Consider the following 15,815-nt stretch of genomic DNA (forward strand, 5'->3'; position numbering starts at 1 on the left):
CAAGTACTTCAATAATAATAACAACAATAATAAAGGTAAAATATACCTTTTATCCTTAAAGTTTTAAAAATTTTCAAATATACCTCTAATGTTTAATTTGTTTTAGTGTTATCCTTAACATTTTTGATAAGTTCCAATTTTACCTTCTTTCATGTATCACTTTCTTCCCATATTTTTTTTATCATCATACTCCACCCTCTCTCTGCACCCTTCTAATCTAGAGCTCAAACCTACCACCACCGATCCACCTTACTGCTCAACTCGCTCTAGTGTTACACCACCGTGCCACCTTATTACGCGACCATCACTCTTAATACTATTACCTGACCCTCTACCTTTGCACCACCACTTCATTGCCTCTCCCAATGCACAATCCCATCATTATCATAATCAACATTAACAACATTAGCAAAACCACACCTCTTCACCTTACCATGACCCTTCATTAACACTGTTGTGCTGCCACACCACCTTTACTCTCTTTCCTCCCCTTCCAGATCTTACCTTTTTTATTTCAATTTTTTCTTCTATTGATTTCTCATTGTTCTTTGTTGCTTGTTATTTTTGTTATTGTTAATTATGATTTTGAGTGGAGTTAGGGTTGGATTTGTGATGGTGGCGGCACAAGGTTGTGAAATGTGATGGTGAGAGAGAAAGGGGAAAAGGCTCGATAAAGGAGAATGAGAGAGAGAGAGAGAGAGAGAGAGAGAGAATGACAGTTCAATAATAAAAAGGGGTGGTGGCTATTATTGATGATGTTGATGATGGAGTGGTATGGTTTAATGGTAGTGGCAGTTGTGTGACTTTGGTGGTTAGTGATATAGTAGGTGTAGTGTGAGGTGAGGGGGATAGGGTGGGATGATGCATGGGATGATGCAGTGCTATTGGTGTAGTAAGTGACGGGTGGTGGAAAGTTAGTGGTGAGGGTGGAGGACAATGGTGGATGGTAGAAAGATGTATGTATAATGACATTGATGATGATGACGGTGCTGGTTACAAGGAAGAGGTAAAATTGGAAAGAAATATTGACTATCAAAAAATTAACGATATGGGTAAAATTGAAACTTATCGAAAACGTTAAGGATAACATTGAAACAAATTAAACGTTAGAAGTATTTTTGAAAAAAAATTATACTTTACCCTAACAACAACGACAACAACAACAACAATACCAATAATAATAATAATAATAATAATAATAATAATAATAACAATAATAATAATAGTTTAACACTAAATACTCAAACAACAACAATAATAATTCAACATCAAGTACTCCAATTAAAACAACAACAATATAACTAATAGTTCTCGACTATCAACTTCATATGAAGGCAATTGTATGTGAGTTTTTACCATAATTTAAGTGCTCCAGCAACAATACTAACAATAATAATTTAATTTTAAATACTCCAATATTTAATTTGAAGTACAAACATACCATAACTATTCAACTAAAAAAACCATTACCTTCGTCAGTGATAGAATCATCTTCTTCTGACATGAACTCATCATAATTTGAATCATCAGTTTTAATTATTTTGCTCTGTCCTAAGCTACTAGCAGGTGCATTTTTATTCCTTAACTTTCTTTTCTTTAGTTTATAAAATTTTCCATTTAATTCATTGTTACTGATAACTTCTTCATCAAAGAGTACTGGTGGTTTGTTCAAGTTATCTTCACTATCGTAGTCATTAAAAGATTCATCCTCATCATAAGCAATGGCAGATTTGGAGTGGATAATTTTGGTGGATGGAAGCTTTGATAGAAGATAATTATCTACGTTTTAACAACAAAAATGATTAAATTGACATTACTAAATCACTAGATCAAAGTATTATAATACAATATCTTGTCTAAAATTATTCAATTTCTACTAAAGAACTACTGGCCCTCCTCCATTAATAAACAAAAAATAAAAACCCTAATTATTGACTAATGTATGAAACTACCAAACCCAAGAATAACTTTTTATAAACAAAATTTTGAACCATTCCTTCTAATGATCAACAAAATCATTAAAAAGTAAAAAAGCAATTTTTCAAAAAAGAGTATTCTAAAACTTCTAACAACCACACCAACACATTCAAGTGAGTCAAAGAGTTATACACAATTTATTGACATCACTTTGGTGTTTAACGAAAGTTGCCAGAGAAGTACTATTTTTTAGTGTCAGAAATATAAGAAAAGAAAAAATGATTCTTTCTATTTTGGAAGGGAGGATAACAAAATGACACGAAGATGGGCTTTTATTTGTTGAGTTTTTTAAATTTTATAACTCTCCAATAACATTCTTTTTAATTCTCTTCTGTCCAATCTATAAAATGACGTCTTCTAATCTGATGCTAGGCTGGAAGTTAAGGTGTTACATATGATTTTTGTTAACATCGTTAATTTGATGATTATCGGAATGAACATTTTGATTTATGGATTAAATTAAGAGACTATTTTGATTAGTTTAAAAATTAGTGGATCATTTTGATTATCAACTTAAAACCATTTTGATTGTTATCTCATTTATCAAAATTGGGAAACTGCTAATAGAAGTTGGACACCAAAATACCTTAAGGAGAGTAAATGACAAATAGGTCCTTGATTTTTTATCTCAAAGACAAATAAGTCATCAACTAATTAAAAATACAAAAAACGTCCCTCAATTTCTAAAATACGCTCCAGGGGACAAATTTGTCCTTATATATTTTAGATGGTGGGAATTAAATGTCTCGTATTTTAGAAAAATATAGATGTTTTTGTATTTTCAATTAGTAAGAAACTTATGTGTCTTCAAATTAAAAAGTTATTAGGGACATATTTATCTTTTTCTCCTTAAGAAAACATCCATCTAGCCAAATAAAAAAACAATATCCAAGCTTAAGTCTATGCTTGTATCACGACAAAAAAAAAAAACCAAATTCTACGCCTGCATGCATTCAATTTGTAAAGTTTGTCTAGATTTGTCCAAAAAAAAAAGGTCTAGATTGCTTCTCAAGAGTTTAGCATGTAGTCACCGATCGATCTTGCCAAATTTCTTTTCTTCATTTTCCGTTACCTCTTCTATAGGTTGCACCTTGTCATATTCTCTTTTTCATTCTCATTACCTCTTCTATAGCTAGCTTCAATGCTCTAATAATTATCTTACCACCTTTTTGGACTTAGTTGTCTAAGTTTGAATTTGATCGAAATTTGATTGTCTCATTAATAATGAACAGGGATCTATTTGATTTGGATAGGAGATGATTTGTCTTATTCAAATAGTTACATGACTTGTGGCATTTAATATACTACATAAGATTATGCAGTTAATAGATTGTGACAAAATTAATAGATCATGATAAAATTAATAGAGAAGTCTTTTTGTCCAACAAAAATGATGATTAAAGATTAGGTTATCATTTTTTTAATAGTGAAAGAATGGATGATTCTTTCCTAAAATCGGATAAAAACAAGAAGTGAAAATTTACTCTAAAAAATTTCTGCAAATGTAAGTTAACTTCTCTCTCCTTATCTTTTCTCAAAATTTGCAATCTATAATATTTTTATAGTGAATTCTACTCAACCCTCGTATAAATAAAAGGTAAATTACTCCTTATAACATGTTTAATAACTATTAAACAAAATAAATTGTATCATTATTGTAACGACCCAATTTTCAATATGTCTAGATCATACCGAAAACTGAGCGCTACCAATTTGTCTTCCTAATTATTATCTATTATTTATCATATGAGCCTGATTCGTTGTTAAACGCATAGTTAATTTGCGTGGTGTATTTTTTTTTCCTGAAAATGTTTGGATTAATAGACAGAATCATTTATAATCAATTCACAAGTAATAACAGATAAAACAGTTATAAACAACCACACAAAAATACGTCACAAGTAGTTGACAACATTCGGTGATTCAGCCTTTATTAGCATATAGACTGTTAGTTAGAACACCCCTAGATATAGCTAAATAATATCTATATACATATATATACATACAACATCCCAGGTCCTGACCTGTTCAAGAGGTCCCTAAGCTGGCACCTAGGCTAGCCTAGACTCTATACTCACCTAGTCCCTCTAAACTACTAAAGCGAGGGAAAGTACGTTCTAGGTCTTCAAAACTCAAGTCAAGTGGAACGTCATCAAAAGATAGAACATCATCTGCTACTCCTCTGCACGATCAGACTTTTCCACAGGACGTCTCTCTGGTACCTCATGAAGTAGCCACACAATAGGAATCTCGTACACAGGATTTAGGTTAAAGTACGCATACGAACGGGGTGCAGACGTTGGCTGGTCTCACAGTATATACATATAATCAGAGAACGATATTCACCCTAGACTAAGAAGACTATCTAGAGCAGAATCCTCTTCTTGCGAACGGTCATCAGCGAACTATGGTAAGGTACTCTTACTTCCATCTGAAGGGAAAAGGGAGAGAGAAGGGGTAAGAACTGGGGAGTTCTTAGTAGGGTCGGGGTTATTAGTTAAGTTCATTAATTTCGTATTGTTTAGCAGACAAATAACAAAACATCGAGAAGTAGTGAACAGAAGATACAGATAAATAGAGAAAATAAAGAAAACAGAAAGCAAAACACAAACAAAAGAATACAAGAAAATAAAACACAGACACAGAGAATAGAATGAAAACAAAGAAGGCATACATTCAAACAACAATCATAACAGAGGAAATGCACAACCAAATATGATGCATGTCTAGCCCTAGTGCAGGTAATGAGCTCATTTGTCGGTTACATACCCGCTCCCGACGTTACCCGGAGTCCTCTGACCAGGTAAGGCTTTCCTGTTGGCAATGTCCCTCGCAAGAGTCCTTTGACTTGTGAGGCAAACCACTGCAAGAGTCCTTTGACTTGCAAGGCGGCACTAGCAACCCACTGCAAGAGTCCTTTGACTTGCATGGCGGAGCTAGTTAACTTATATCTGCCCAACACACTCTCTGTAAGAGTCCTTTGACTTACAAGAGCATACACACACTCTCACTGTAAGAGTCCTTTGACTTACAGGAGCATACACAGACACTCTCACTGTAAGAGTCCTTTGACTTACAGGAGTATATGCTAGTCGTGTGTTCTCGATACCTCTGTAAGAGTCCTCTGACTTACAGAATAGCATTATAGCTAAGTATCCCAGGAAAGCACTCTCAGTGGTCGTACCACCATCTATCTGACTGCCTTCATGCAGCAGATCATCACATAATCATTCTCATTATCATCATCACTTTCACATTCTTATGCAGTACCTCTTTCTTTCTCTGTTCAATCATGCTATACAAACTTTACAGCTTTTACTTTTACAACATCGTAACTCAAACCATTTCTCTTTATCACATTACTCTTTTCTCTTTGCCTTTTTACTTTGCTCTGGTTACTCTTTTCTCTGTATTCCTTTATTCTGCTCTGGTTACTCTGTTCTCTGTGTTTCTTTACTCTGCTCTGATTTCTCTGTTTAACGTATGTATTTAAAGCTTATGTAAATTTCGGTATGAATAGTTAATCTGTCCCAAGTATAGGTTCATTAAGTCTATACTGAAACAGTTTAACTTTTCATATAATACCTAACCCTATTCGCAATTCCAGGACTAGCTATGTTGCCCTAGTTCGTTCACTAGTCTCTGTCTGTTTTTCTGTCATTAAAACCTTACAGACTTTTCTTTAGTTTTTATCTTTTCTTCAAATTTTTATCTTTCTTTTATCTTTGCCTCACTAATATGTTCTTACCACTCCCTAAGTGTTTTATGAAGGTAATTATGAGATTCTGTGCTTAAAGTTGTCTTTCTAAAGCTTTTACAGAAAACTGCCTTTTCCATATTATTTTATTATTTTTATTAAAATATTATTTTTAATTAAATATTATTATTTAATATTTTATTATTATTTATTATTTTATTATTAAAATTTCGAAAATTAACTTTACTTTAACCTTTAACCTTTAAAATTTACTTTTTACCACCCGTAACTTTTAATATTTCTACTTTTACCACCCTAACTTTTGGAAATTACAAAATAACCCCCCAAACACCAAAATATTTACTTCCTTGCCCTTTTATGGATCAAAAAGGTGTTCTTCATTGTTCTTCACCACACTCAAAGTGTTCTTCGTGTTCTTCGTAAATTCTTCAGATTCTTTCTTTGTTTTTACCCGTTTTTCAGTCTTTTCAGCAACCGATTTTTACCATAATTCAAAATAAATTTTCAGCCACTAAAACCCCATCTTTTCTACATGATTTTAACACAAATTGAACCTCAATTTAAGCTCTAGGGTTTCGTTTTTCCAGCTGCCCAAGAACATGAACTTTAAAGCTTGAATTTCATCAAATTTCATCAAAATTTCACCAAATTTTCACCAAGAATCAATCATATATGCAACCAATTTTTAGCACAGCCAATTTATACAACATTCACACAAATCAAACACAAATAATCAAGATTAATTTCGTGACACCCTACCTGGTTTTGCTGCTCCTAATTCGGTTAAACTTTCAGGTGGTCCTTAAGCACTTTTTCCTCCTAAAACACATCAAGAACAACTTTAAATCCACAAACTCTCAACTGACCAAATCTCCCTCAGCACGTTAGGAAGAGATATCTCACCTTAGACTTGCTGGAAATTCACGTTTCTTGGCCCTCAAGTCAAGTTAAGCATGATTCCTAAGGAAGAACATCAAGAAAACACATGTTTTGCATGGTTTTCCTTGAAAACCGAATTGAAATGGGAGGGAGACAACCATATCACCTTATTTCTATCCTTGATAAGTTACTTGGTTATGTAGAGGAAGAAGAGAGGATCATTTTGGTGAAATCAGAGTTTTGATTTGAGTTTTGGTTCAGAAGAAATCAAGCTTTGAAGATTAAGTGTTCATGAAAGTTTCTCTCTTTTCTCTCTTGCTATTTTCGGCCAAAATGATGAAATGAGACAGCCTTGGAGGTCTTGGGGTGTAAGGTGAGTTGTGATTGGTTGGCTTGGAGGTGGATTAAAATAATATTAAAATATCTCTGGTGTACAACTACTAAAACTAGGTGTATCGGAACACTCGTAAAAACATCTCTAAAAATTATTTTCTGAGCTACTAGCATAAATGACACTAGTAACATATTTATTATGAGAGTAGAACATGTATAATGAGGTCTTAGCATTGCTAAATTCATCAGAGAGTGCTGATGCTAAGCTGCACCAGTAAACCGTAAACCCGGTTAAACTGATTTTCTCTTTTTAACAAAAACAGACCAGGTAACCTTATAATATCATTCAAGAATTTTCTAATACTAATATAATGATAATATTATACTATTATCTCTCTCCTCTCATGAATCGAGTCCGGTTTGTCAAATAGAGACTATTTACGAAAATCAGAATCAAAACTGCCAACCGATACGGTTCAAAAACTAGGTTCTTCGTGACCACGTTATCGAGCTTGCCTCGGAAAAGGTTCTAGCTTAAGGATGACATAATGATAATGAGGATTGAAATGCTTGATGATATAATAGAGGTGTTCCCTTTACTGGTCTTTCGGAGAAATCTATGCCTTCAGAAAAGATCTCGCGTACTCGAAAATCAGGGTTGTTACAATTATGATTAATACTAATTCTTAATTTGACTTGAGTTTTAATAACTTAACCAATTAAGCAATAATTTTTTTTGTAAATGATAGAATTATTAGAGAACTCATATTTTATAATTATATTTTTTTCAAATCACTTATTTAATGATAAGTTCTAACACACACACAAAAGAAAACTCAAATGCTGCATAATTTTGCTTTCAAAAAATATTTTTTTATTGAAGCAAAACTAAACTCAAATGCTGCATAATTTTGCTTTCAAAAAATATTTTTTTATTGAAGCAAAACTGTAATAGTCGTGCGTTTAGTTTACCCACTTTCTTAAGAGAATTTCAAATGATAAATATTCTAACCTAAAGCAAAATGAAAGAGCATATATACCTAATAGTTACGTGCTGATGAAATATTTTGTATCATATGCAAATTATAGAATTTTACTATAAGGAATTTAAAAACTAAAAGGGGGTCACCTAATTTGGTTATAGTAAACCTACTTAAAAGTTGGAATACTATTCGAAGGTATAACATAATGTTACATACCATTGCGATTTTTCTTCAATAGAAAAATAAAATTTTTCCAAAAGAAAAAGTTTGCATCAATTTAATTTCAATGGAAGAATAATCACTGTTGTCTTTTGTTTTTTGTTTTTTTGTTCCTCTTAGCATTTGACTCTTTGCTTTTTTTTTTTTTTGAATTAATTAAGAAATGGATGGTATAGAAAAAATAAAAAATGTAAAATAGGATATTTTTAGTAACTCTTGTAATTTTAAAAAAATTATTATAGTTAATTAGTTAAATGTTCAAAATTTAAGATATAAATTAAGAGTTAGTATATATTAATTATGATGATATAATTTAGGGTTAAGTACTGAAATCGTCCCTAAGGTTTGGGGCGAAAATCAAAATCGTCCCCGACCTTTTTTTGTTATTAAAATCATCCCCAACATTACAAAACGTTATAAAATCGTCCTTTTGTCCATAAACAATACTTTTTGGACAATTTTACCCTTAAACAAGAATTAAAAAAAAAATTCATCTTCATCTTCCCCAGGCCAAATCCAGGGAAATGTCCCATCTCTATATAAGCCACGTAATGATTTGCATAGGATAAAAAGAAAGGGGCACCCTTTCTAAAGCATTAACAAACTGAAATCCAGTTAGATTAAATCCTGTATTGTCATCCTTCACTTCGAAGAAAGCTGCCTTCCTATCAGCATCTCCATGGATATTAAGAATTCCCCCATCTTTTGGTATCTTGATCTTTTGTTGTAATGGTTCATCTTCTCTTAACGCAGATCCAATTTCATAAACAATTTCATCTAAATGCAGATCCTTTTTCTCTTCCTTTCTCATTCACAACAACAACCTTTCATCTTCTTCTCATAACAATCCTTCTTTATATCTTCTTTCTTCATCTTTTTCTGCAGTGTCCACACAAATCTTCAACAATAATAATACCAACTATTTTTTTTTAATTTCAAAAAAATCAAACAAAATCAACAATAACAATACATCCAGATTCAAAACTCCATCACAACAACGGCACTAACTATTTTTTTTTTAATTCCAAAAAAATCAAACAAAGCTAAAACAAAATCAACAACAACAATGTATTCCAATTCAAAAATCCATCAACAACATTACATTTAAATTCAAGACAAAAAATTCAAAAATTCAATCTTTCAAACTCAACAGAGAACGCAGAAAAGAGAAAAGAGAGAACAGAGAAAAAAGAGAGAACATGAATCCCAGAGATTCCAGATTTGAAGAACAAGTCTTCCCAGAGGTTCCAGATCCACATGCCACATGAACCCCAAGTCCTCTCTATCCCGAGAAACCTTCTTCAAGCAAAGAACATGAACAAAACCCTCGATCTCTCTCACTGAACAGCGATCATGAAGGAAAGCATTCGCTAGTCCTCGCCAGAACCTCCACCTTGACGACAGAAAGCTTCCCCTCCCTCCCTTCGCCAGAAGCTCCGCACAGTAGTGATTGGCGCCGATGACTCAACACCGGCTGTTGCTCTGCCTTATTCCCTTCTTCTTTCTTTCCTTTTCTTTCTTCTTTCTCTCTGTTTCTCTTTTCTTTTGTTCTGCATCTTTTTTTTTTCTATTTTAGGTGGAAGGGTGGGGGTAAGGGGTGGGGAGGGGTGGGGGTAGGTGGGGTGGTTTATTTTTTTAAATATTTTTTATTTTTATTTAAGGGTAAAATTGCCTAAAAAATGTTGTTTATGGATAAAATGACGATTTTATAATGTTTTGTAATATTAGGGATGATTTTAATAACAAAAAAAGGTCGGGGAAGATTTTGATTTTCACCCCAAACCTTAGGGACGATTTTAGTAGTTAACCCTATAATTTATTTCATTAAATAGTTATTAGACATTTATAAAGAGTACTTAACTCTTTATTTGAGAAATGATTAGGTAGAAATTATTTAACTATTTTTAATTTGTTAAATTAAAAATTTAAAATAATACCAATACAGAAAGAGAAAACATACCCCCAAAAATTGAAGATCCAATGGACAACGATGTCGGTAAATAAAATTGCATTTATATCTCATACTTAGAAGGAGATATAATAACTGATGGCCATAGATTAGTTACTCCCACTTTTATATAGGAGCAACATTAACAAAAAAAAATATTTATAAATTGAATTTTTTTTGTTTTTAAAAAATTAATAATTAAAATTTTATCACTCTATTTTTTTTTACACCTTTTCTCTTCTTTAATCAAAATTCTAGAGGTTTTCCACTAATGCTCATGTTCTCATCTCATTCCTGTAGCTACTTCCCTCACAATTGTTGCATGTACTCTGCATTGTCACCGCTTGTTCTACTGTCATCGCACCACTCTTTTGAGTTCCTCTATGTTGTTGTACTTTGTCTTTGTCCTTGTCCCTACCAATTACTCAAGTTCAAAAAAATTTACTTTATTTTACTTTATTATTTTTTTTTTGAAAACTTTTGTGAATTTTGAATATTTTTCTACTGTCTCATCAGCACCATAATTTTCATTTTATTTTATCTCTCTGCTTTGCTTTTTTGCTTTTTCAAAAAGAAACTATTGTAAGTCATTGAAGCAATTTTAATACATTATGTGAGACATGAACCAGAGAGATATATTATGCAAAATTAGTCTTTCTTTATCAGTTGGAAGTTAAATCTTGTTGTCTATAGTTAAGCCTAATAATTGATTAATTATTATTTTATCATGTGTTTGCATAAAGAATTAATTGATTGAACATGTCCCATGAGAATTGAAAATCTTAATCTCTTCTAGCAAAAAACTATCTTAATTAATTTTGGATTCTTTTTGTAGTATTTTCTATTAGTTATACACAATAAATATACTTCCTATCATTCTAATAATGTAGTAAAGTTGTATTCAGTAATCACTATTAGTAAGAAAGAAAATAGGCTACAGTTCTGAGTTTGTGAAACAGGCATTGTTCAACCTCTGTATTCCTAATCCACTACTTTGTTATTTAAATTGACTACTTTGTTGGAATTGCTTATATTCAAGGTATATTTTGAATTTTGTGAGTCATGCAATTGCAATTCCAATATTTTATCCCCATTTCTTTGGTATACTTGTTAATTACAATCCATTAATGTTTGTGTGTGATAGGAAAAGGATTTGAAATGGCATCTTCTGGGTCTATACGACTTTTTTTTTCTGTTTATCAAGTTTATATTGACTAAATTCACGATGCAACCACATGTATTTCTCTTGCATGTTTGGAATGGTGGCCTGATGCAGGTTTTGTGGTCTTGGAGAAAATCTATAGAAGAAGCAAAGAACAAGTCATAAGAAAATAGCACCTCCAATTTAGAGTCTTCATAGTAGATGGTGATTTTTGAATTTTTTGCTAGATTGCTTTAATGACTGAGACTGGTTTTAAACTTTAATTTTCTATAAATATCCTCCATAAAGCTCATTTCATCATGTAACCTATCCAACTATATCTGCTATCAATTGATCATGGGGCATTATGGTCGGCTTAGTTTTATATATACACTCAATCAGGATTCTAGTATTGAAAATATAGTAATGAACCTCTTTTTCTGTGTTCTATTTTTTCACAGCACTAATGATGAAGTTCTAAAGAAAATGAAAAAAGACTACATGCTACAATATGGTATTGGTGGGGAGGGCATTGCAAGAATGTAGCTTATAAAATGTCAATGTGAAGGCCAAAGATTGTATATATGTTATTAAGCTGATGTATTAGAACCATCACTATGTGTATAATTTTTTTTTTTTTGAAATTTGTATTCAGCTAGAACAAGAATGTTCCCAAAATGAGTTTTGATGATTCTCGAAGGAATTGAACTCAAGAATTGAGGTTATTTTGGGGAAAATAGATAAATAGAGTGTTATTTATGTTGGTTCCTTTGTTTAAAGTTTTTCAAATGATTTTATGGCACTCCATGGCTTGAATAATCCAAATAGAGCTATTCTCTCATCTTTTAACTAAAACAAATATACTTTCTTGCTTTTCATATTTTTACATTAACCATATTTATCTTAAACTAATTTTGCTATATTAGAAACATGAGATCATTGCTATTTTGGAACAAAATGTCACAACTTGAGCATTGTGAACTAGAAGACCAAACAAATCAAATTACTTTCGATTTGATCCACTAAATAAACTATCTTTACAAAATTTAAAAGGAGACCCAACATTTAGTCACAGTAGAATCTTATATTTTATAAAAGAGTAAATAGTCATTTTGGCACCTAAAAAATTCAATTTTTGAAAAAACGGACCTCAACATTTGTTTTTAACTCCCTAAATATTTCATTTGACAAAGTGACTCAAATATTTGGTCAATGGTTAATTTACCTAATCAGCTGTTAAATTTTTTATGAAGGTACTAATTTATCTTTGTCTTCTCTTATAAAATTACAAATTTACCCATACTCTCTCTCACCATTACCTACCACCATTCCTTCATCCTTCACCCACATTACCGCACACCCTCCCCCTACCCCTACCTCAGCTTCCACCACCACCATAACCAATCTCCAATTCTCCATTGCATTAACCAAATGAGTAAAACATTAACATAATAACCACACCTAAATCAACTAGAAAACTCCCAAATAGTACTGAACAAAGGAACAAAACAAAGTCTCAAAAATTAATTTCATAATAATCAAACAATGGTTGATCAAATCAAATCTAATAATAAAATAGGGGCAAAACACAATAAACCCCGACAACAAAGAGTAGTGTGAGGTGTTGTAAAATTAGATATCCATAATCGCAGGCTACGAAAAAATTAATAATAGATCTTGACCCAGAATTTCAATAAAGAAGGATGAACAATTCGAAGATGAAGAAGATGAATACGAAAAACAAGAAAACAGAAGAAGAAACACCTGATAAAAAAGAAAAACTTGTGAGTGGAATAGAAAATGGCAAAAGGTGTGGGTTTTGGAAAATTGGTTTCAATCAAGTTCGCTCTGTAACTTTCTCGAAACGAAAGTGGGAGATGATGAAACACAAGGTGACAATGAAGCACGACGATAGCGACTGATGATTAGAGAGAGGCGATGATAAGTCATGAGGCAAGCTTGCCAATGAAGTGGAGGTCCTCTTGTAGGACCGACCATGGCAACGACAGATGAATTGGAGGTCCTCTTCTAGTAGTTGTGGTTGGCCGTAGGAGAGAGAGAGAGAGAGAGAGAGAGAGAGAGAGAGAGAGAGAGAGAGAGAGAGAGAGAGAGAGAGAGAGAGGTCATGGCAGCCGCAATGGGAGAAACAAAGGAAATGGGGTTGGAAGCGAGCTTTTCCGTTTTGGGAAGATTGGTATAGGGGTGTCCATGGATCAGATCGTATCCGTAGATCCGCGGTAAATATCCGCATCCGATCCGAAAATTGCGGATACGATCCGATCCGCAAATTGATCGGATCGGATCGCGGATATCTGCTCTACATCCGCGTATCCGATCCGCGGATCCGCAGATCCGCACTATAATAATTAATAAATAAATAAATATATATGTTTGGTATTATATTTACTTGTTTGTATGTTTTAGTTAGTAATTATTATTCATATATTGTATTATTTTATTTTTGTTATTTAGAAATAGTTTGATTAAAAATATTTTAGGAATAAATAAATTTAAAAGTATGAAAGAAATATTTTTATCGAATTCTTTTACATAGAAATATGATTAAAAAGAGAAGGTTTAATTATGCGGATATATCCGATATCCGATCCGATCCGATCCGCAAATGTGCAGATCGGATCGGATCGGATCCGGCACTAAAAAGTGCGGATATCATATCCGATTCGATCCGATGAAAATTGTGCGGATCGGATCGAATTTTCGGCCATATCCGATCCGATCCGATCCGCGGACACCCCTAGATTGGTATCAGTGTGGTTGTTTATGGAAACTGTTGCAATGGTGATATGGTAATAATAGACTGATAAGTGGAGAGAGAGAATAGAGGGTAGATTAGTAATTTTATAATAAGTTAATAGTTGATTAAATAAATTAACTATTGACTAAACGTTTGGATTACTTTGTCAAATAGATATATTTTTCAGGAGTCATTTTTTTAAAAACAAATATTGAGGTCCATTTTATAAAAAACTGAATCTTTTGGGTGCCAAAGTGACTATTTACCCTTTACAAAATCTTAGGACACAAAAAGATAAACAAATCAAAACAAAATATAGGTTCATTTTCAAGTTTTTAACTGAAACATCGGGGTAGGGTTTAGATTCTCATTGTACAACCTTATTATATGTATATATAGACATGGTTCTTTACAACAATATATGCAAAAATCATAATACTCTAAACTAACATTACAAATCAATCATTTTTCCTTTCGAATTACCATGTCCTCCAAGTTCATAGAATGGCACATTTTAATGTTTCGACCATTCTATATGTTGTCTGCTAAAATTGCGTTGACTGCATGCCATTTCTGGTGATAAGTACCAGATCCAGCCATTTTAATTCCCAATATCTACAGCATAATGCCAAGTAAGCTTTTGATGTCCCAAGGACTAGAATAGCAAAACTATGAAGTAAAAAATAAAAGATACTTTACCATGACTTTTATTATTCTTCAAAATATCCATGGAGACTTCAAAATACGCCAATTGTCACAGAATGTTAATGTTTTGTTGGATATTGTTAACAAACAGCATATACACCCTAAATTGATTAAGACCAAAATCAAGTGGACAAAGAGACATAACTAAATTAAAAAAGGTAGTTGCTTAATTAAGCATTGGGGACTTAAAAACTTTTAAAGTACACAAAGTTAAAAACCTGATACAATTGTGTTGGAAGAAAATTATAATGGGGTAGCAGTTGAAAATCAACTGGCTCATTAATTCTTCTATAGTAAAGTAGGGTTCGTTTGTGTGTTATTCTTAAAAAAGATTTTTTTTTTAAATGATATTTTTTTAAAAGATTTTTTACAAAAGTAAATGTGATTTTATGTTTGGATATCTCATATAAAAAGATCTTTTTATCTATCAATTATATTTAGGTAAAATAAGATAAAAATATTTTTTGTTCATTTATTACGTGAAAAACATCTTTTTTTTTTAAGAAAAAAAATCTTTTAAAAAAATGTAAATTGTAACTTCTCAAAAAAGATTTTTATTTTTTATTTTTTATTTTTGTAGTGCTTTTACTTTTATTATTAGAAATTTACCAAACACACTAAAAAATAAAAAAAATATTAAAAAATATCTTTTTATATCGATTTAATGGCGCCCAAACAAGTATTAAACATTTTAAGCTTAGTGTTTTTAGTTGCAAATTCTTTTCTCTACAATAAACTAAGCGCTTTGTGCTTGATCTTCATTCTATGATATAGAAAAAAAAATTAGTGCACTCAACTCCACTCCCTTGAGTGGTTGATATCCTAACTAAACCACTCTGAGCACCAACTTTTGAGATTAGAGTTTCAAAACCAGAGCAAAAATCAATCCAGTTAGTTAAGCAATTCTCATATATTTTAGCCTTTTAGGCAAGGTAGCGCAGTTTGTTATAAGCTACTAATCTACTATCACTTGCGTACTCTATTGTTTCTATATATGGCTTCAACTGGTTTACATTTAGAATTATCAATCAATAAGATAAAGTATATTTGATTTGGACAGTGTCAATTTTTGTTAGTAAGTAGAGAGGATCTAGAAGGGACCGACGAACAGAATAATGTTGCATCTTTCAAGCATATTGTATTTCTAGAGTTTATCT

Source organism: Arachis ipaensis, chromosome B5 (assembly GCF_059453495.1).
Source record: "Arachis ipaensis isolate K30076 ecotype BB chromosome B5, ASM5945349v1, whole genome shotgun sequence".
Lineage (NCBI taxonomy): Eukaryota > Viridiplantae > Streptophyta > Magnoliopsida > Fabales > Fabaceae > Arachis > Arachis ipaensis.